This window comes from Calonectris borealis, chromosome 26 (assembly GCF_964195595.1).
Source record: "Calonectris borealis chromosome 26, bCalBor7.hap1.2, whole genome shotgun sequence".
Taxonomy (NCBI): Eukaryota; Metazoa; Chordata; class Aves; order Procellariiformes; family Procellariidae; genus Calonectris; species Calonectris borealis.
The window spans coordinates 4,507,445-4,527,746 of record NC_134337.1 but is presented as its reverse complement, the minus strand read 5'-3'; the positions used below and the strand labels follow the sequence as shown (position 1 = coordinate 4,527,746).

The 20,302-nt window shown below is 50.7% G+C and overlaps 1 protein-coding gene across 1 annotated transcript in view; it reads right to left on the bottom strand.

The window, feature by feature from the left end:
* Window positions 1-587: 587 nt before the first annotated feature.
* The window catches only part of NFYA (nuclear transcription factor Y subunit alpha), a 91,759-nt gene continuing 72,044 nt past the window's right edge, over window positions 588-20,302 (bottom strand). The window contains exon 17 of the transcript XR_012677328.1: window positions 588-4,043. The gene's annotated coding sequence lies outside the window, so the exon portion shown is untranslated. The remainder of the gene's footprint in view (window positions 4,044-20,302) is intronic.

Sequence of the window (20,302 nt, the reverse complement as noted above, 5' to 3'; positions counted from 1 at the left end):
TTTCCACCAGAAACTCAGGGAAGCATCATCTCTTGGTAGAGACAGAGAGGGGGGATGCACGAGGCTGAGACACTCATTCCTGGGGCTGGTGGTGCAGAGCGAGGTGCCATCCATCGCACCTCGCCAAAGCCACCCTGGAGAGCCGGGGCCCATCCCTGTGGTAGCTTCCGAACTTGTCGCTGGTGGGGAAGGGGTTAACCAAAGCAGGGGCCCCATGCATTTCCCCCAAATCCCCACCATCCTGGCAGGCTCCCCAAACCAACAGCCCTGGGACCTCATTCCCAGAAACGCTCGAGCCGGGAAGGCGGGTTCCAGGAAGGACCTGCACAAGCCAGCGAAGCCGTAACGTGGTGCAGGAACCTCCCTGGCAGCCACAGACCCTCCCGGGACGTGTTACTGGGATCAAGGGAATTAGGGGAATTACACTCCCCTCGCTGTTAGGCAGCTGGGGCGAGGACAAGCGGTGAGGCAGTATCGGCAAGGCTAAGAGTTGTGTTTATCCATTGAGGTACTTATATGGTTTCTATCCCCAGAGAGGGAGAGTGAGTGAGATGACTTAGGGAGGCAGAACAATATTAATTCATTAATTTATCACAAATACTTTTTATTTTAAAGCACTGGGCAGTGAAAGGGCTTTAAATTTCCAGGACTACTGCCAGCTTCCTCCTTCTCTACCGTACTCGCTTTAAAATCTTGCCCCACGGGTCCCCTTGGCAAACACTCGGCTGTATGGTGCATTCAGCATTGCTGCTTTCTGCAACTCCATTGTGAAACTGCCCTGGAGGACCAGAGCCCTGCAGCAGCCGGGGTTGTATGTGTAAGAGCTGCTGGCAGAGACTGGAGGGTGCGTTCCCTTGGCAAAGTGACCACTTCTGACTTCAAACAGCTTCAGATAACAATGATGAGGATGAGGATGAGGATGATGATAATTGCCTGCCTGCTTTGTTCAGAAATAGGCTTTAAGAAAAAAAAAAGTGCTATTGTTGTTGTTCCAGGGCCAAGGGGAAGAAAAATTCCTTCCCCGTTTAAGGATCTCTAACACCTGGGTAGAGTTTCACTTCTCTCAGCTGCCTCCTTCAAGGTTTGATAGCTACTTCCTAATAACTCATGGCTGGATCCAAAGCTCACTAAGTCAGCCGGATTCTTTCCATTCATCTAATGCTGATCAGACCTTTCTTGGCTGATTTGAAATCATTTGACACCCTGAGTGTATGCGTACATGTAAGAGTGAGAGATTGTTTTCAAGTGGCTTCCTGAATGACTTTTTCATGTGCACCTAGCTGGGGCAAAAATCGATTGCAAAAAAGCTCCCCGTGAGTTTCCGTGTGTCAGTGGCATTATGCAGAGGCTGTTGTGTTCGCCTCTCCCAGCTGAAGACACACACGAGAGCTTCCTGCCTGGCACACCGGCACTCCTTGCCTGCTCATGGCTCCTGCCCGCTCCCTGCCCTTGGGAAGCCTCTGCCATCAGCTGGCCGCGGTCGCTCCCGGCTGCGGGGAGGAGGAGGCTCTCTGGCATGTCGGGCAGGCTGTGCAACGCGCTCGTGGCCTCTGTCCAGTAGATTTCAGCTGTTTGTTCTCGGCTGGTGCAGGTGAAAGCTGCCGGGACTAAGAAGGCGGCTCGCGGCTCCGCGGGAAGTGGTCTGGGTGACTAAGCTGGATGCTCTCCTCTGAGTCAGGGCCATCCCCGGTGCACTCTTGCTGGGCCGCAGGGACCACGCCAGCCCTGTGCTCGCTGGGCTTTCTCCACCCCATCTGCACTGACCCTGTCCAAGGGTCATGATCCCATCCTAAAGGCTACTTGGATGGGATCTCTTGGCCGGCTCCAGCTATTGCAGAAGCTAGAGAAGTGTTGCAGGAAGAGCCACGTGAACACCCTGGCCTGGCGTTCCTGTCTATCCCTCGACCGAATTGTTATGCCTGGTTGCTATGAGCTGCTAAACAGATGCTGCAGTGCCCCCAGCGAGGGCTGCATCTCATTAGGGGAAGAAATGAACCCTTTCAACAGTGGTCACAATCTGTAAAGGCTTTGGGATCTGTCCAGACCTTGGTGGTGGTCAGCCAGGGCTGACTCTACACCCATAAAAGGGGCTTTGGGTCCCAGAAACTCAACACAAGGCGGTCTTTGAGGGAGCATGGCAACATCTGAGCTGGGCTGGGGAAAACAGCTGGGAAGGAAGAAGCTTGAACAACAGATCACAGACATGCCTGGCCCACTCCAACAAGGCTCTTGGCAAAAGTGTGACCCCTGGACTGGGCTTCTTCACTTTGCAGTGTCCCAGCCTTGTTGGGCTTGTCCACAGCACAACAGAGGTGACTAAAATCCATGTACTGGCTGCTCTACGCTTGGATGAAAACACGTGCAGTCAGTCTGTGATCATTTATGTGCACAGTACACCTGATGGGTATGCAAGGATTTGGGTCCAGGGGCACAAAATACAGAGAGATTTATCTCCTGCATCATGTGGGCTTGGCATGGCCAAATCTGTCTGTGGCATGTGCGATGGGTCTGTCAGAGTAGTGCCTGTGCCAGTACAGAGCGTGATGGATACTGAAGTGCTGGCAGGTGCCTGTGCTTCGCTGCCCACCGGAGCCCTGCCATGAACGGGAAGCGAGGTGCCCTCTCTGCATGCACACTGATAAGCGTGTGTCCCCTGTGCACAAGCGTGTGTGCACCCAAGGGCTGCTCGTGCCCGCACATGCGTGTGTGCAGAGCGTGTGAGCCTCCATGTATAAACACGGCAGCAGGGAGAGCGCTTGCAGCCCCCAAACTTGGCATTCCCTGTGCAGCACAGTTGCAAGGTTAAGTAAATATCTGACTGCGAGCTGAGGAAATGAGTCAAAAAACATTGAGAAAGAAGAAACCCAGATCTCCGGAGAGACAAACTCCACACACAGCCTGTCCTTATTGTGGCTGCGTGTTCCCAGCCTTCCTTCTCCTAACCAAGCCTCCTTGACCTGCTTCTTTTCAAACTGCCACCAACTCCCCACTCCAAGGGGACAACCAGAAGAGAAAAGAAAGCCCAGCCAGCTCCCTGCCCACCTCTGCGACCAACCCACCAGGGCTCTGCCGGCCTCTCACATCCCTTTGAGCCATACTCTGTGCCCGGGTGCAAGGAGGGGGCTGCGTCTCTTCCCTGAATCGCACTTTCATCTGGAACATGTTACGGCATGAGGAGTTCCCTGTTTTACCTGGGGAAATCCCAGAGCTGGGAAAACGTGCCCAGGTGATGACAACCCCCTCACACTCTCTGACAACCGAATGGGAAGCTGGTGAGCACTATTTGAATGGCATCCAGGAAACAAGATGCAGCGTCTCCAAGACATCTAAAAAAAGGCTGAGAATAAAACAAAAACAGCAATCACGCCTGATGGGAGAGGAATTGGATTCTGGCCTCCCCTCTGCTTCTCCCCTCCTCCCCCAGCCTTCTGGAGGACCAAGTTGAATGCAGCTGGCTTAGTTTGGCTAATTGGCTCTGTCAATCATGTGTCAATCAGGTCGGCTCACACAGCCGCTCCTGCCCGGGTGAAAGAAGTGTTAAATCTGAGGGACTGCTGGCTGGGAAAGCAAAGGTGACCGGCAGCTTCTGATGTGGTTTGAGGAAGGCATTAAAGCTGATGAGTTTTTAGAGGGAAGCTGTGCTGGAGCTGGTCTCTAGCACTGCTTTGCTGTACAATCCTAGACAATCTGGTGCCTCGGTTTCCCCTTTCCTAAGAGGACCAAGACTGACCAGAGGGACCCCAGGAGAGCACTGCTGGCTGCAAAAACTAGAAACACAGGGCTGAAAAGCCCCATGTTTGCCCGACCACACAGATTTAAGGTTTTATTCTTCGTTCCATGCAAGGTCCTGGGGTCACTGCCCCCTCCTCTGGCAATGTGTACTTAGAAATTAGGTACCAGGCAAGAAGGAAAGTCCCCCTTTCTCCTCTGGGCAAGCGAGCAAAGGGTTAATCCAAGGAAGTTTTTTGGGAGGAGATGGCAAAGGTTGGCAGAGATCCCCCTTCTGTGTCACAGGAAGGAAGCCGTTAAGCCAGAGGTGCCACCTGGGAAGCAGAGACAGGTCTGAAGATGCTTTGCCAGTTACTTCACTGTATAAACAGCTTTTCCTTCCTGTCCCCAACACTATCTCTCCGTGATACACTAATTATCCAAAGCATAAACCAGACAAAAAGGAAAGAAAAAAGAAAGAAAGGAAGAAAGAACGGATTCTGGTGCTGCTTTTCACTGCATGTTGAGAGATCTGGCAGCAGTGCAGGGAGGGGACAGATGCTGCTGCTCTGTTTGCCTGAAAACAAAGGAGGAGAAGATTACACTTGGATTTCGAGTTTGTTTATGGCGAGATCAAACCCTCTGCAATCTCTTGTCTGGCTTTCAAGTGGCAAGAGCCTCAGGCTCCGGACTGTGGGGATGCAGCCGCCTCGCTGCGGGCCTGGCGGGGAGCATGTGCCAGGTGGGTACCTGCCTCTGGCCACCCCCCGAGGACTGATGTCATGAGTTGGACACTGCTTTCTGCTGGCACTTTCTCAGCTTTCTTCCCCTTTTAGAGGAGGGGAAACTGAGTCACGGGGTGACTCAGCACACACATCTCAAGCAGTGAGTGGGGAAGAGATATGTGTGGGTAGCGGGGAGGAAGCAGGGTAAGCAGGCAGAGTTGTGGGGACCTGCCAAAGGATGCCTGGGGTTTAATTTCTTGTTCCTGGGCATTAAGGGATGGGCTGATGTTGCTGTGAAGGACAGTGTAGTGGAAATGCCACATTTGCTGGTGCTGGTCCAAAACCACCCCCAACCTGTACCAGCACCTGCTTGGCCCGCACACCAAATCCTTCACCCCAGCTGTCGTCGGGCCCATGGGGAAAGCCCTGAACCCCTCCTTCTTTAAACCCCTCCATTGGACATCACTCAGGGATCCCTACAGAGCCCTGCAGGAGCAACTGGCCCCAAGAGGGCCCTAAGGATCCCCTAAAGCATCTTGTGAAAAATCCTGCCCAGCTCCCCAAACTGGAAGTGTGTGCCCTCCCACGCTCAGGGAGGGTCGGCCGGGCTGGCACGTCTCTCCTACAGCACTCAAGCACCCTCGCTTCCCTCCTCCCGCTGCAGGCAGCGAAAACAGGCAGCTCTATCCAGCAGCCTGATCTCCAGCAAAACTCTCTGATGCTTTAACCACAAACTCCAGCCAAGCACATTTGGTGACGAAGGAGTTAAAAGCTCTGGGCCGAGCCGTTTTCTAGCCTGTGGCTTCTTTCCCCCCTCTCCCCCCCCGGTTTACAAAAAACCACATTATCAAAAACCTGCCTGGAATCCTCTCAGCCAGTGACACAGAAAATTCACATTGCGGAGGCTGCCAGGGCGACAACAAATAGCAACAGTAAATACAGCTGCCTGGAGCTCCCCGGCTGGTGCCCTGCCCGCAGGCTGGGGATCAGGAAGGGCGTCACGCTTCAACACGACACGCACTGCCTCCAGATTTCTAGAGGACACTCTGCTTTCTTGTTGCCTCTCCTCTGGCCTCTGCTCAGACGCCCGCAGCTCCCGGTCTTGTCCTTTCGAGAGTCAGAGAGCCAGCCTCGCGTCCCCTGCCCCAGCAAGTGCAACCAGCTGGCTGGTTGCCTTTGAAGCACTTCATCTCCCTCCTTTTCTCTTTCATTCCTTTGCTTTCCATCTCCCCAGGATTATTTTCCTCTCCTGAGCCCGTGTGAGCCTGAGGCGGGGGCACTGCAGACCTTACCCCCCGAGCAGCTCCAGCAGCTGCCCAGGGGGATGTCCACCCGTGGGCGCACAGCCCGAAGCGGACACTGACCAGTCCCCAGGGCAGTCCCTGGGCACCGGCGGTCACAGCAGCAGCAGGACACACACGTCTGCATCGTGCAACCCCCTGCACAGAGGTGGGCTTTGGCAGACCCGCTTGACCTTGTTGAGGCTTTGGGCAGGACCCCGGGGGGCCAGGGAGGGATGTGCTTACAGGGAAATCCCTGTCCTCTCCACCGAGGAGCAGCTCAGCTATTCCTTTGCTCACCAGCTTGACGCTGTGTCTCTACCCGCTCTCTCCTCTGTGCATTATCGCTGTCTTCCCCTTCCTCCTTTTTGCACATTCCCCTTTTCCTTCCCCCTCCAGCCATCACTCAGCACTTCACACATCTGCCACACTCACATTAGCAACAGGTAACCAGGCCACGTCTGGCCTAAAACCGGTAATGCTAAAGGATATATATTTTCTTCTAGCGTCACTTTTTTCCCAAGTCGCAGCAGGTTCCCAGCCCTGCTCTGCATATCTGATGTTTATTTTAAGTCGGTTGCCGGGTGGAAGCTGTATCCCTGCAGTTCCTGTTCTTAATCTCTGCTTTTTTCTCCTCTTTTGCTTTCTTTCCTCCCCCCACCCGTTTACAAAGTTTAATTTGTCATTGGGGTCACCGAGGCAGCTGCAGGAGGAGGTACGGTGGGACTGAGGATGGAGAGACAGCCCTGCCGCTAGCAGGACACCGGGGGAGCCCCAAGGAGCAACAGAAGGGGTGACCGGAGGACAGGGGCTTCAGAGGAGGGCTCCTGGTGGGTCTCAGCAAGCGCTGGACTGGACTCCTGCTGCTCCCCACCTCCTCGGTGCAGCCCCGGCCCAGAAGATTTCTGAGACGGAGCCCTTTACGGTGCTGTTCTAATTGCTCATCTTTCCCATGCTTTACATCTTGAACCTCATCCATAGGAATGAACCCGACTCCACGTAAAATCAGCACCACAAACCCCACCATTAAGTCAAAGCAATGAACAGAGAGGTAGAATTAAAAGCCAATTATATAAAAGATGGGAAGCTTCCTCTTGGCTTGCAGGAGGGCACGGAGCAAGCCTGGACATCCACACAAATAACTGCCTCCACTGGGTGATTTTATACCAAACCGCTAATTGCTGTGTTACCCAAAAGGGAATCCAGCGGGCGGCTGCCCTGATTCCCCATGTTCAAGAGGGGCTGGCTGCTATTAATCATTTGTATTACAGTAGCCGCAGGAAGATCCAGGACAGCCCCTCTAAGCCACGCTGTCCCCACCAGGAGACCCCACAACACAAGGGAGGGAGAGGCACTGCCAGATGCCACCAAGGTCACAGCAGCTGCGTGGCACGGCAGGGACAGAAAGGACAGGACAGGGTCTCCTGCCTCCCACCTCGGGCTCTTGGCTTTACACGTTTGCCTCCCAGTGCCTCGTGGTGGGGAAAAGAAAGGAAGATGGAGAGGATGTAGACAACGGGCCGCCTGAGGGGTTTGGGAGGTGAGATTTATGAGGCTCTGTCTTGGAGAAGCTTCCAGGAAGGGGAAAAAAAAAAAGAAAAAAAGCTCCTTCAGGTGGCTGGAGATCTGTCTTGCTGGTGATAGCAGAGATCTTATCCTGCCAGTCTGCACAGAGGAGGGTCTCATCTCTCAGGGATGTTGCAGAGACCTTGGGAAGGTGCCCTTCGCTGCTAAAGGTGGCTTAGTGCCATGTCCCAGGCACAGGCAAGGGGACTTCCCTTCTTCGCAGGGAAAAGCTCTCGCAGGCACTGGTTACCTGTCCTGGACTGTGCTGGTGATGTGGCCACTGGTGCACTGGGGAGAGGCGATGCTCTAGGGGGAACAACCCCATGGTTACCCAAGGCACAATCCTGCCCAAAAGAGCATCTACTGAATGTCCCGTGTCTCCCAGGGTGCTCTGAGTCCTGCTCTCCATGGTTTGCATGGCAGCAATTCATCCTGAAAGCTAAGGACAGGGAGCAGAGGAAGCCCACAGAAGGACAACGTGGAGGCGAGGGCAGGGCGGCGTGCCCCAGCTCTCCCCACTCATTCCCTTGCTAAGCAAGGGCTGAGCACAGTGGAAGGAAGAAAGAGCAAAGCCAGGAAAACTCCTTCCCCATCATATTTACTGAACTGCTCTGAGTTATGACTGGAGGCCAAGATCTGGCTTCAGGCGATTGCCTAAATCATTTAGGAGCTGACAAGGTAGGGAGGGGGGAAAATGTTCTTGTAATTCTTCAGTCTGAGGTACATTAAGGAGCCATAAGCCATGTCGAGAGCTTGAATTACATTAGAGAGATTATCCTGTTACAGTTCATAATCCTGGATAATATACCATCCCGCAGCACACCTGCCAATGATAAATCTCGCCCCGTAATGGGGCAGTCGTGACCCTGGCGGTCCTGTAGCCCTCTTGGCATGGAGCGGTAGCACCATGCAGACAGATGGAGTCAGGAGGGAGAGCACGGAGGAATAACAGCCTGGCAGTGGTGTCTGCACCGACGGAAATTCATAGCCGGGCGGTTCCTCGCAGTTCTCAGTGTGCTGTGATTCACCGAGCTGCGGCAGGTCCTCATCGGCCTGCGGGCAGCACAGGCATGGGCCAAGAGGGATCTATGTGAAGGACACCTGGGGTCACCTGTCTCCATAGGGAGCCATATGGGGCCCCAGCAATTATGCTGGGCCCCCCTGGTGGGGCTGAGGACGTGCTACATGCCAAAGCCCACAGAACAAGGAGGGGAGCCCAGCAGCCAGAGAGAGAGCAGCACCCCAGGCCAGAGCAGGATATCTCCCCGAAAAGGGGGGATTTCTGGCACAAAGCATCACATGTCTTTCACTGAGAAATGGGGAGGGATGGGGCTGAGTCCCAAAGGGATGAGGGAGAAAATCAGCCCTAGGAAACAGCCTGTCCTTTTGGAGCAGGGTACCACAGGGAGTTAAGCTGGAAAAGCACCTCTGGAAAAGTGGATCAGCGGGTGGGATTTGCAGCCTGGAGATCCTAGGGGTGGTGGGGTCTCCCGGCAGGGCAAGGCAGGGCACTGCCTTTCACCCTTTATGTCAGCGGCATTTGGCTGCCCCTAAAGGTGGAGCTGTGCCAGAGGCCAACTGCTGCAAAGTGCATCTTTGGGGCCCTCGGGCTGCAAGTCCAGGAGACGGCAGGCACTGTCGGCTCTCTGGGACCGGGACCTTCAGCTCTGCTGCAAGGTGTTTGCCTTTCTCCAGCATGTATAACTCCCCTTCCCTTCCCATGCATTAGGAAACAACCCAGGGACCTGTACTCCCCTCTCCATGGCCTGTAATCTTTTACAAGAGCCCAGTAAGCTCCAGGCCTCCTTGGGTCTCCTAACTCCTTAGCGTACACCCTCCACTGTTCGGTCTCAGTCATCTCCCAGTCGTGCCGCCCTACTCCACTGACTGCAACCCTCGGGCTAACAAGCCCCCGTTGTTTCGGATCTCCAGTCCTCCTCCAGCCCAAGCTACTTCTTTGCCCTTGAGACCATAAATCCTGCTGTCCCCCTTGATGTGAACTGACCATGCAAACATGACCAGGCAGCTCCTGCTTCTCTGCCAGGCAGCCTCTCTCCCCTCCAGCCCACATTCCCCTGCACTGGAAACTGCAACTGCTCCATTTAAGTCTCCCAACACGTCCCAGGGGAAAATGCTCTGTCCCTGAGGCCAGCCTGGCTCTTGATTTTGCAGAGGGCTGCTCCTGTAAACTGCATCAATCCCCTGACTGCAGAGGGATGACACTGATTTACACTAAACCCCCAAAAGAGGGAATGGGACTGTGTCCACCCGCTCCTGGATGTCTCCTTGTCTCCTCTTCTCTCCTGCCCCTCTCCAGACCTGCTTCCTGCTCCCTCTGCCCTTGATCTTTTCTTTAATAGCCGCTCACTTCCAGGCTGCTCCCCTCTGATCTGTGGTTAAGCAGCTCCCATGAATTACTGTCGTCTCTACGCTGGCTGCCAGCCTCTGGCCAAGGTAAATCCCTCCTGCCCTCCCTTCCCCATGCTCATCACCTGCACCGGCCCCAGCTCCAGGGTCTGCACAGTGTAAAGAAAGAGCCCCTCTATCCTGCAGGGATTTGCAATCTCCCCTATGGCCCTGGCGGATACTTGACAGAGCCTCTTCTCTCAGGCTTGTGTGTTTTGTTTAAGTGCTTTGAGATAAAGCCCTTTTATCACGTTAAGAGCTTGGTTGCCCTGGTTTCTTCCTCTGGCCTGAAGGCCATTCTTTTCCTCCCTCTTGTTTTTGACCTCAGGTTCAAGAGTGCTAGACCTCCCTGGTTTAGAGGAGACCTTGGCGGCGAGCGCGACAGCCAGTGTGGGAAAAGCCAGGGCAAGGGTTGGAGAGGGCTGCCAAAGGCCCAGCTTGCTCAGGGAACAGTTTCCAAACCATTTAGGAAAGTAGGAAGGAAAGAAACATAAGAGCAGAGCAGACTTCCGCACTTTTTCAAGCCTCTACTCTTCTCCCTTCCTTTTATCTTTTTCCCTATGTTGCTTCCTTTTATTTACACCTCCGTCCTTTCTCACTCCTTCTCCCTCTTTCCCCTCCCCTCCTTTCCCTGGCTGTGCCTCCCTTTCCCCCTTTTTCTCACCCTTGTTTTGCTTTCCTTCCCTCCTTCTTTCTCTCTCTCTCCCTTCCCCTGCGGCTTGCCAACTGCCAGCAGATGACATCTCCTTTCATGTTTGGGGCTGAGCGGAGGCTCTGAATGTTCGTTTGATTCCGTTAAGATAATAGCTGGTTCACTGTCAGACGCAGACTGATCAGTTAAAACCTTAATCACTGCCTGTCTACTCACATGGCACTTATTTTTTAAGAGATTAATCCCCTAAGCACTGCACCAGCATACATTCAGGCTCAAAGAAAAGGGTGGGTTTTTATTATTATTTGATGCATTTACTGTTTCTTTTTTGGTCTTTTTTAAAAAAATGCATCCTCCCCCCCACCTTTTTTAATCTGATGCTGAGAAGACATCTGACCTCCGCCACCTCAGCACAGTGCCTCTCCCCTCACGCCAGGCACGCACGGAGGCCGGGGGTGCCAGTGGGAGATGGAGGTGATGCCGCTCCTGCCTAGGGGTTTGGGAGCTGAGGGAAGGCTTGCAGAACGGCATGGTGGGCTGCGGATTAAGCCTGGCCAGGGACTCAGGAGAGCTGGGCTCCATCCATGCTTCCCCATCCAGTGCCTATGTCTTCTTTCCCTTCCCAATTCAGATGCAGGAAAAACAGCTCTGGATAAACATTGTAGAGCAGAAAGCACCGCACTCAAGCAAGAGGCCTCCGTAAGCACATCAAAGCCGGCTGGGCAAGTTAGGTGTCCTCCTCTGACTAGGATTTAGGTAAAGCTTCTTTAAAGCACCTCGGCTTAGCACGTGCCTGCATTCAAGCAGCACCTCTCCAGGCAGGCTGTGCCAGCACCGGGCCGTGGTGTGCCACCGCCGCCCCGGCTTTCCCAGCCACAAGGCAACCATGGGCCAAAACCGTTGTGGGCACCACACCGGCATTTCCAGCACCTAACCACTAAATATTAAGATAACAGCAACTTAAATCTCCTCCTGAGCAAGGATTTTAATTAATGGAGAACACCACATCCCCCTCAACCCATTAGATGTTGCAGTAGGTGCAGAGAAAGAAATGGGACTGTGATCTGGAGCCATAGCCTGCTCTTAGGCAGCATTTTACATTCACAGAGCTCCAAGTATTTCACAGAGGAGGCTGCCATCTTCACCTCCATCTTCGAAGGGAAGTGGGTGCTGAAAGCTCATTTACCTCAAAACCACCCTGCAGGTGAGGGCAGAGCTGCCAGTCCACGTTTCCCAAATCAGCCTGCTGCAGCTGCCAAACAAGATGCTGCTTCTCTCCCCCTGTGAGACTCAGCCCTGGAGCTGAGCTGGGCTGGGGAAGGGGTAGTCGGGGAGGCAGCGTTTTTTCCTTGCTCCTTCAGCATCACCAGAGAAGCGAGGCAATGTTTTCCGAGTGCTAAAGGTTTGTGAAAATTTTTCTTTACGTTTGTCTTGTGGTCAAAGAAGGAAGAAAAGTAACATGCCCAAGCCCAAGGTTTGCTTTAGCACTTGTAAAGAAAGTTCAAGAAAGCAAATCTTTTACTAACTCCTAGGTAACAGTTTTCAGACTCCCATTCCCTGTAATGGCCATGAGAAATGACCGATTTCTGCATCCATCCCACTACAGCCACCACGCTCCTGAGCGCCCAGTGTTTTGACCTGCCTCTCACTTGAGGTCATGGCTTTATTTGCATGATGTGCAGCGCTAGGGACACGGCAGTCCCGGCACACGCGAGGGGTCCCAGAGGTCAGTCCTTAGCTCAGAGGGTGCTGGCGTCCCCATACCCTGACCGGCACAGCAAGAGCAGCTCGGCCACGTGATATCGCGCTCTTCCTATGAAAGGGCTTCTCTCTCTGACACCCTGGTGCTGGTGAACCTCTAGCAAGCTCTGCGAAAGCTGCTCGTGTGACAAACCAGCTTCCAGAGAGCAACTTCTCAGCAGCTCCCTGCGAAATACAGCCAGGGTTTTGCAGCCTCAACTTGCGATCTGGCAGGACATTCGGCCCCAGAGCCTTCATTTCCAAGTCCTGCTCCTAACCCCACACCTGCAACTGCATCAAAGCAGCAACAGTAGTGTCACCAGCTCCTGGATAAAAGAGGTGGAATTGCTGGCAGCAAATGATGACTCAGAATTTGGTAAAATAAAATTGAAAGTATATGAGAAGAGGTTTTTGTCAGCTGCCTTTGGCGTTTCCTATTTAAAATGAAAATGTAGTGAGAGAACAGGCTCTGAGTGTATTTTGGCAATTTTTGGTGAAGTAAAACAAAGCTGTCAAAAGGATCTATACTTATATATGGAAGCAGAGTTCACCTGCAGACCTTATTCTGCTTATTCTCCAAGATATTCAGTGGAGTTGGAAAAACATAAAGAAAAAAACCCACAGAAATTGAAATAAATGATACCCAGAATCATAGGGATAAAGTTTAAGAAAAGAAAGCTTACAGAGGAAAGGGATGCAAAATTCCTTGCTGCAAAGGATAAAGCAATCTCTAACTAATGGAGATTAGGAAGAAACTCTCCCAAAGGACTGGTTATCCCATAAATTAATAGAATCAATAGTGTCGCAGACCTCAGTCACAGGGTCCCGAATCATTGTACTAAGTGCTACAAGTGCGTGAGCACCCTCCTCTGAAGCAGCTGGGGCTGGCCACTACTGGAGATTACACCACGGACAGACGGAGCCCAGATTTGAACTGACCATTCACATGTTTCAAAGCAATGCCAAAAAAAGGCCATAGTAGTGAATGAGTAAAAACATATGAATCTTTTCTGGTGGAAAGGGTGCTAGCTCTAACTCAAGCCTGACTTGACTTTGATCTTGTATGTTAGATCTGGCAAGAAATTTCCTAGGATGCGCACAAGCCTTCAGACACACCAGAAGCAATCACTGGTGTTCATTCAGGTCAGAAAGAGTTACTGTCTCCATTACCTACACAGAGAAGATTAGCTGGAGTTCACAGCAAATGCTCTTCTCCTGCAGGTTTAAGTTAACACACCTGCTTGCAAAGTGGCTTAATTATTCTTTCTGGAAATAATTGCTATGCAGAAAGGCAGTCTAAACTACAGGTCCCAGATCTTCAGGTGGGCATCTTTGTAGGAGCCAATGCTCCAAGTCAGCCCCACAGTATGGTCTGGTGGGAGAACCATTTGGATTTTAGTCTCTGGCCTTATGTATGTGGGAGGCCAGGCGGGTGCGTTAGTCTCTTCCTGACCTTCAGCCTAAGAAAAGCTGGCTGCCTTGCAAACATAGGCACAGGGTTATTTAGAGCACTCAATTGCTTAATGACATTTTGCACAGTATTTTGTTAAGGAAATCCAGGTAGCTTTTTTATCATAACTGCTACACCTTCGCTCAGAGATCTCTGCTCTCTCAGGCTAATGCTGTTGCATAGATACAGTCTACAGAGATTCTTAATCTACCCTGGAAAGCAGATTAAACTTCCTCCTCTTTTATCAAACTGCAAAAGGATCCTCCTCTGCCTGACCCTAAAATGCATGGGCTGAGCACCACATTCAGAATAAACAGCCTGATACACTCAGAAAGAGCTGCTTGCTAACACAGAGCCCATAGGGACTGTGCAGAGACACACCTCATTAATAAAAAAGAAAAATTCATACTCATCCAAACAATCTCATGTTCTAAACTTGCCAGAATGAGAGAGAGCCAACTGCCCACGTCTCCCTCTGCCCACCATCCCTCAGAAAGAAGAAAGGCTGCAAAAGGCTTCCCTTTATACTGCCAGCGTGGGATCATGTGAGCCCCAGCTCCTGAAGCCCCAGCCCCTCACAGCTGACTGTTAATGGGGCATCATGTCGACGGTTGGACACAATGATCTTAGAGGTCTTTTCCAACCTTAATGATTCTATGATTCTATGATTCTGTAACTCCATGCTTAGAAGGAGAACTGAAAACCCACAGCATCACCTGCAGCTCTGCTCTTTTCCATTGATGATTTTTAAATCTCTCCCTTTATGCAAGCAGGGCCTTCTCCTCCATACTTTGGAACATGAACATTAAAAAAAAAAAATCTTCTTAAACTTTTAAGATACCAAGGAAACAATTATCCAATTACTTTGTTGGTTATTTACTATTGTTGCTCTGGCTGTGTTTATTGCTTCCCAGCTAGAGTTGAGCATTGCACTTAAGGTTGATATTAATAAATAATAGCCATGAATTAACAATATGCTTCTTGCCACCTTAATTATATATGTGATCTCCATTCCAGGGCTTTTACGTGCCTCTGTGCTCACACCACTGCTGGGCAGGGTTACCAGCTCCCTTGTACAGAGGGGAAGTTGCTGCACATGGAGCTTATAGCCAAGCTTCCCAGGGATATTTAAGAGTTTAACTCCCACTGAAACTGCAAATTGCTCCAAGGCTCCCAGCCTACAAGACTTGCCCAAGCCTGTGGTGGATTTGGGAGTACGACAGTGTTTCCCTCAGGTTCACACCCTAACTGCAAGATCCTCCCTTCGATATCTCAGGATCTCAAGACCGTTTAAAAGCATTAATAAACAAACTAATGCAGAGAAGGGGCCATCTCCGTTTCTCAAAGGGGCACCAATGCAAAGAGACAGATGAAGTAACTCGGACAAGATCGCATTAAGGTTTGCTGGAAGCTCTGAAATTCGAGCGTCTGTCTCCTTGTTCCCATCCCAGTGCCTTGACCTCCAGGACCATCTTTGCTCTCTCAGCAAATGAAAATAGGCAGGGTATGACAGATTGACCAGCCAAGCTTCCTGGAGGTATTTCCCACAGATTGTTGCTGAGACATACAATGAAAGCGATAAATATCCCAGTGGGAAATATATGGCACCTCATCTCCCACTTGTGTCGCTGTGAAGAGCTGGGGATAAATTTTAAAAAGGCCTTTTCCCTCTTAGGGGATAAATCCTTCAGGACCAATCCTCTGGAGGGAAGCAGAGAACAACTAGAAAACCCCGTGACCCTGCCTGAAATCGTGGAGTCAACAAGTGGTCAAGCAGAGGTCAAGAGGCCAAAACGGGGCCAAAAAGGATGCTTTCTGCCAGGCCCATCTGCTGGCAAACAGACAGCAATCACCCAAAAGGTGCAGCATGGATCAAGCTCCAGGACTCAACTGTTTCTTCCCCCAGACAGTAGCAATTATCATAATCAAGCAGTTGACTCCAATTACGCCTTCCTCTCATTACAGCCGAGGGGATGGACGCAGCCACAGCAGCAAAGGGAAAGTTCGCAGCCGTGTCGCCTTTGCATATCTTAATCTGAAATGACAGGGTGTGACACGGGGGGCCGGTGACCCTGCCAGCCTTCAGCTGTTCGTGTGGCAACAATTTCCAGCACCAAATTACTCCCAGGCAGGACTTGATTGGAGGTTCAAGGCAGCAGGAGAGAGAAGCCATTTAGGGGACTGAAACATTCTTCACAGGCCTATTTAAATACAATTTACATTCCAGGCTCTGCTGTTTGTGCATTGTTAATTGCACCTTGTACCTTAGTTTATTTTATAGTTGAAGGGTTTTTTTCTTTGCTGTTGTTTTTCAAAGGCATGCTTTCTTTCTTTTTTCTTTTTTTTTTTTTCCTAAGGGGCTGTTGTTCTCAGAATATAGTTATATTTCCTGGAAGGGAAAATAGATTAGTAGATTTAAAGGCCAGAAGGGACAAACAGATCATCTAGATGACCTCCTGTAGAAGACAGGCCAGGACATTTTACTCAGTAATTCCTGTGTCTCGATTTGTCCAGACTTAACCCAATACCCTGGGTTGACTAAAACACCCCTTCCAGAAAGGCAGTCTCAATCCAAAGATGCCAAGAGTCACACGAGTCACCAGTTCCCGGGGAAGCGAGTTCCAGTGCGTGATCATCCCTCGCCTGGAGCAGTCACAGGCAAAGATCTGAACAGCTTCTGGGCCAGAGGGACAGCGTGGACACTCGGATCCATCCTGTTTTCATGGTGTCATCTCACAGCTTCAGCTGAAATCTGGTACCCGCTGTGCTTGGTGCTTGAGAGAGAGAGGAGAGCGCTAACCCAGGAGAGCTCACCAGCAAAAATGGACATGGCAGGCAAGGAAGAAGCCCTGTTTGATAAAGCCAATGCTCCAAGAGACCAGTGTTTTGCCTGTGCTGAGGTTAGAGGCTTTCAAATTCCAGCACTTTTGATCTGAGTTTGTATCAAACTTATGATGACTTGGTCAGTCTTGGACAGACATATTGGTCTTCGTTTCCCATATGTAGTGATGGTGGTTCCTCACTTTTCTCCAGCCCACTCTCAAAAATTTACTGCCCTCTGTTTGCTGGGTCAGGCTGGAGAGTCAGTGGAGGATGAGATGCATTGGTTAGAGCTTGATAACTGGACAATGCATGGACCATTTTCATCATCTTTCCACTGACCGAAGAGTTTTTGGTAGGAGATACGACAATGTGGGAACAGAAAATGATTTGAAAAAAAAATGCAAAAGATAGAGTGGTTCTGGTTTGAGTCGCTTTTTTCATTCAATTGAAATGGGGCATACAAACTAAAATAAGAGCATCCACCCAGCAGAGATCACATTTACCCCACAGTCCTAAAGCCTGTGGACACTGGCAATGAACCCTCTCTCCTGACTGGTGCCAAACAGCAGGTCAAATCCAGGCAACACAGCTGACTTTCCTACTTAAAATCCCATATTTTTGCACTAATTATGCATTATTGCATGTACATGTATACACACATTGTGGAGGCTAAGAGAGAAGCCTCATTTTCTAACATTACTTTAACATGTACTGTGTTAGCTGCCTTACATGATTTAATTCAATAAGAGTATGGACAGAAAATCCTACGCAGCTGAATTATGGGGGTGCAGAGGTTTAGCTCTTTTCAGATGAACTGTATGAACTGACCAAAAGCTGACTTCTAACCTGGTACTCATCTAAAGTAAAAAGTTTTCACAAGTTCCTCTTCCTCGGCTATGAAGAAAGGGTGATTGCAGAAGTGGAAAATGGATTTTGAATCTCCAAACTCAGGTGGAATTTCAAATCTCAGCTCTGCCTGCAAAAAAAAAACCCAAACCCAAACAAAACATCTGCTGGGGCAGCACAGGAGTAAAACATTGCAGAACTTTTCACTCCTCTTTTTCCAACTTGTTCTGCTATTAGGTTTGAAAAGCTGATGTCTTTTGCAAGTGTACTAGATTATTTGTGACTGTGGGCTTTCCACCAGGTTAAGAGCCAACTTTGGATGCCTAGTAGCTGGAGCCAGGACCCATTCCTGGGTCTCAGGACTGCTTGCTTTAGCAAAGCCCTGAAAGCTTCAACTTAGTTGTACAAGTCTGAAAACAATGAACTATCATCCGGGTGACAGCCAGGAGGAAGGCAGAATCACCCTGTGAAACTTCCTGCCACATGGGAAAGGTTTAATTCTGCCCTGAATGACACCAAGCAGCACTGTCAGTTTGCAGCTATTTTGGCATTCTTTTCTTTGAGCCCCATCTGCTGGAGTCCCGTGATTTCAAGATACATTTTATCGTTCACTCGTTTGTTCATATTTGAAAAGCACATTTTTAGCCTTTGCAGCCAAGGACAGAAGCCGTAAGCCCCAAAAAACAAATGAAAGAATAATGATCAAATCTGAGGAATTTCAGGATAGTCCCGTGATTTCACAATTTCTGAATGCTTGCGGCTGGAAATATCTGGTGCTGCCACTGGTAAAAATAACCTCATGGGCCTGATTCTCGTTTACATGAAGGTCCCTTTGCACCAGTCTGGCAATGTTGGAAGCTGGCACGATATAAAAAGAGGTGTCTGTGTAAATGACAACTAAGCCCACTTGACCCCAGCGAGCCTACTCCTAATTTACTCCAGCTCTGGGGAGGTCTGAGTCAGACATCAGCTCAGTAAAACTTGACGGAGAGACAGACGAATGTACGCCACAACCTGCTGCTGCTCCAGAGGCCTCCAAGCCAATTATTTTGGTGATCTCACTCCTCCCTTCCTTCTTCTTTCTCTCCCCCTTTTCCCATCACGTGCTGGCTTCCAGCACACGCACGTCCTCCTGCAACAAAAAGCAGTGCCGCAGAGGAATGTGGAGGGTTTGAAAGCCCCCTGAGAGCAGGTAGATCCATCTGAGCGAGAGTGCCTGCCTCCTCCAAGTCAGGAGGGGAAGGCGGGAAGAGATCGGTTTACATAAGTACTTTGCCATATGAAGAAATAATTTAGTGGTATTAATAGAGGTTAAAGTTTCCCAGGAATCCAAAACAGGCCCCGCAGACACAGGTGGGTTCTTTCACTCACAGGGATGGGGAGAGTAACCTGACTCCCTCCAGCGAAGGGGAGACAGGAGGGCAATGGGGTACAGAGGCTCTGCCACGGTCTGCGGTGTGCGCGGAGGGTGCGGTGGGTCGCGCTGCCTGCCGGCTGATTTACTGCGGGGCCTGATGGGCTCTGAGACAGGGGCTTTGCTGAGGGATGCGGTAACCGCACCGCTAACCCCTCCACGCTGGCTGCCTGGGGAGGACAGGATTTGCGAGGAGCTGCTGGCTATCCAGGAGGTAGGAGCCGAGTTCCAGATCAAACCTGTGATTCAGGAAGGGATCTGCGTGTACGACGCTGGTAACACTTGCGCACCCAAGCATGGGCCAAGCACTGCCCAGCACATCTGCCGTGGCCCGAGCGCACTCCCTGCTTGGGGCAGAAAGAGTGCGTGGCCCTGCAGACACGTGCAAACAGGCACATGCTGTTTCTTGGATGCAGCATGCACCAAACATGCTCAGCAACGTGCACGGAGCGTGCTGCGCAATTACCCACACTGGAAATATCTGCCTTTTCAGAGCTCAGACACCACAGACCAACCTGAAATCACCTCCCACTTCGGCAGAAAGTCCCGGCTGATGCCCAGCTGTGATTCATCTCCAGTGCCTCGTGGAGAGCAGGACTTCATCCCGACTAAATGGATAAAATGGCACAGAGCACAGAGGGGACTACCAGCAAGAGACTAGCAAGCCTAAATCCCCCTGTATTTAGATTAGGATCTGAGATAACGTTGCTGATTCTCAAACACGGAGCTTTTTATAGCCCAGGGAGTTTTACGCCACCCCAAAAATAATAATCTCTCAAAGCTCTAGTGATTACGGTGCTTTCACCCTTTAAAACACATGGGACCAAGCTCCAGCCCACCCTACGTGGGGCTGTGCTGCCTTGCACTGATTTGGGATTTGGCCCACAGCCTCCACATCACAGACCTTCCCAGAACATGTGGCTGCTGTTCTGCTCCGGAAGGGACTAACAAAGAAATAAGAATATTTGTTAATATTTTTTTTCCACTGAAAAGCAGTTAAACCTCCTAAGACACTTTTTCCAGACATCTAAATCCTTTAAAAATATTCTCTAGACTCCATAAAACTTACATTTTCCCTGGGTTCTCCCGTGAGTTATTAAAAACCTGAAGTCCCTACCTTAAGAGCTTAGAGTTTGGTCATGATCAGAAAACCAACTATGTAGAATGGCACCTTCTTATGTATTCAGAGACACATCTACTAACTTAGTGGGGAATATGAGTGAACTGCAGGACCAGCACAACCAAAGGAGAACAGCCAAGACACTAAAAAGAGATAAGTGATTTTTTGGGTATCCAAGCTAAGACAGATTGAGGGATGTGTGTTTGAGATGACAGAGGCTCAGCACTCTCCAAAAACGCAAGGTCCTTTGACGGATACCCTGGATTGGCACAACAATGTTTGTAGCTGTTGGAAAACAGGTACCACATTCTCACTGTTTACTCTCTTCTTGACAAACACCTGGCAAAGTCAGAATTTTAATGGCAGCACCTTTGGTTTCTTCCAAAGAGGCTCTTAAAAGTCAAGATTTTTTTCAAGGAGCTCTCGATACATAGGCCAGAGGAAAATCTATGTATCCAGTCATCCATCTATGCATGCATCACCACAGCATTGGAGCGCTGCGGTTACCGGTACAGTGCAATGTCGAGCCTCTCCCTCCCAACACAGGTACCTGTATGGAGCCTGTACGGTCC